The sequence below is a fragment of the Fragaria vesca genome, linkage group LG2 (genome assembly GCF_000184155.1).
Source record: "Fragaria vesca subsp. vesca linkage group LG2, FraVesHawaii_1.0, whole genome shotgun sequence".
In the NCBI taxonomy this organism is placed as follows: domain Eukaryota; kingdom Viridiplantae; phylum Streptophyta; class Magnoliopsida; order Rosales; family Rosaceae; genus Fragaria; species Fragaria vesca.
In genome coordinates this window covers 29,509,312-29,512,188 of record NC_020492.1, presented here as the reverse complement: position 1 = coordinate 29,512,188, position 2,877 = coordinate 29,509,312, and the positions used below count along the sequence as shown (strand labels likewise).

The window sequence follows — 2,877 nt, the reverse complement described above, 5'->3', positions numbered from 1 at the left end:
CGATTGCGTCTAACGCTCACGTTGCACCATAATGGAATTTTACCTCAGTATGGTGGAAAAGCACATATAGCTAGCTAGCATTCTCTCATATACATATTATTCTCATAATCATCCACATATGGATATATATATATATATATATATACTCACCGAAATTCTCAATTTCGGTTATTCTCCAACAACATAAATTATTTCGTATGCACATTATTTAAAACAAAAGTTCACTCACAAATTAGGCCTAAGCCTGATGTCGATCTGGGGCCTCGTCAGCTCGAGCCTTCTCACGACCTGTTCCAAATATAATATTAAGTTCCCAGCCGAAATTCCAATATTTAATCAAAATAGGCAAAATTACCCGAGAGCCATAAATACGCTCATCATTGCCTAATTTCGATAATCTTAAATTGGAACAATCCGAACTTAAATATCATACTCAACAGTCGTAAATACAACCTCTCCAAAATACGACTTAAATCCTACGGCCGGATTCTACATTAATTAACCGCCAAAAATACTAACTTCGGAAATTCATAAACCTATCCAAAACTCATCCAAAAATTCCATAACTCATTTCAATAAACTCTCCTTAATATTTCAAATTTAACAACATTAAAATCTCCCAACCGGCGGCGGCGCCGCCGGCGGCTCCGCCGGCAGCGGCGGCCGGAGACCAGTTCCGGCGACCTCCAATTCCTATGAAATTTTAACAGCATCTTCCTCTCATCATGCTCTACAACTTTCATAACTAGCACAAACACAAATTCCAAGCCTAACTAGGGCAATCGACTAAAAACATCAAAAACACCATAAAACTTCCACCTCAAATTTCTCCTAACCTAGCTCAAGAGGGAGTGAGTCCTTTTAGGGCAAGGTTGCTGGGTTGGAGGGCTACAAAACCATACCAAGCTTGCCCGGATTGGTGGCCGGAGGAGGGAGTTCCGGCGAAAAGCTTTCCGGCGTTTCCGGCGGGTTTTCTCTTCTTCCGGCGGGTTAGAGGCTCGGGGGCTAGGCCGGGGAGGGAGAGGAGGAGATGGGGGTCCGAACTGGGGTGGAGCGGCGGCCGGTGGCTGGCCGGACGGCGGCAGTTGGCGGCTGGACAGTCCGGCAGTGGGAGGAAGAAAATTCGGGGAGGGAAGGAGAAAACGGGAGAGAGGGAGAAGAGAAAAAGAGGGAGATGGGTTTGGGCCTCTCTAAACCGGTCCAATCCACTTATAACCCAATCTTCCAAAATAAAAACACCCCGAAAAAATAATACCCGAATAAAAATTATCTTTTACTAGCTAAAATTTACCATTTTTACCGTCGTCGTATTTTCCTCATACGAATAATCCTCCGCACATAATCGTCCCCGAAACCCCTCTAGGGACCAATTAAACTATTTACTCAATGATCGAGACGGTAAAATTCTTAATATAATCACGCTAGTAAATAAGGTAAAAATATAAGGGGCGGGATGTGACAATATGTCGTATGAATGTCGCAACGCGCAGTCAGTTAAAATTAACGTGTTTATGAGACTACAGATTACTGCCGTCTTAAAAAGAAGAAAAACTAACTAATGAGTATGTTAATTTTAAAGATGACTCTCTTCTGTCGTCTCATACGAAGACACAGACTAAAGATTTATTTTGACCAAACTGTTATTTTTTGGCACAACATAAGGCTTTTTTTAGTCACTTGATAAACTTTCTCTCTCCTCGATAAATTATTTTCTCAATTCCCTCATTCACTCATTCTCAACCCTAAACTGAAACCTCTCTTCTACACAACCCCTTCAAACCCAGTTCTCTTCGCTCATTCTCTCCCTCACACAAACTGAAAACCCAAACACCTCAACCCCTCAAATCAAATGCAAAAATTCAAAAGAACCTAATCTCCATCGTCATCCCCATCTCAATCGCATTTGTGGTGTTGAAATTTTGTGAGTTTGTCAACTTTATCTCAATCACATTTGCGGTATTGTTGGTAAGCATTTTGATTCACTATAACACGATTATGGGTTTCTATTGGATTCGATTTAGCTTCTAGGGTTCTACCTGAAATTCAATTAATTTAGTTTCGCAATTTTCCTTTGCAATTCGATTTAATTTTGCAGGATTTACGAATTGGGGATGTGAATGGGTAACTCTCTCTCCTTCTCGATTTTGTATATGGTTTTTTTTTCTTGTCTGATTTGTATGCTTTGAGTTCCATCAATAACGGACCAGATTTATCATTTTGATTTCATGTTTTCGAGAAACTAGGCCTTACAATGACCGACAACTCAAGATTAAGTTGTTATAATTTGGCTACTTGATGGGAAGTACTGATTTTGTTATGTAAATTAGCAAATTGAGTTTGTCTGGTTTTGACATTGAGTACAATGGTTTCAGGGACATGAAAAGTGACCTAATTTCTGGAAATATTCCGTTTTATCTGGGGAGATTGGTTAACATGGAAGTCTTGTGAGTGTGCCTATTTTGGGGAGATTGGTTATTATGAAGAAGTGCCGAAGTTATATGCCTCATATGCCTTAATTATAAGTGGCTGTTATGCAGTATATCATCATCCTTGAAAATCTTTCTTGATTGGTTGCAGTTAACATGAATTTGATTTTTCCAAGTTTCTGCAATGCATTGTAGTTTGGGAATTGTTGTTTATGTAAAATAAATGCATTGATGATTGATGAACTATGTGTGTGTATTTTTTTTTTCTTTCTTGTTTGGTTGCAGATTAGTGATGTCAACGTCCTCTTCATCATATCATTGCATGTCATTCAGTTCTGGGAATGATAATAGTATTGTTGTGCAATTCCAAAGGTATAATAATATTGTGTGCAATTTTAAACTCTTAGGTTTATGACTGCATTATTACTTGCATCTTATATGTTGTACCATG

At 39.1% G+C, this 2,877-nt stretch overlaps 1 pseudogene; it reads left to right on the top strand.

The window, feature by feature from the left end:
* LOC101302237 overlaps positions 1–2,448 on the top strand; it is an 11,167-nt pseudogene extending 8,719 nt beyond the window's left edge.
* Positions 2,449–2,877: the final 429 nt, after the last annotated feature.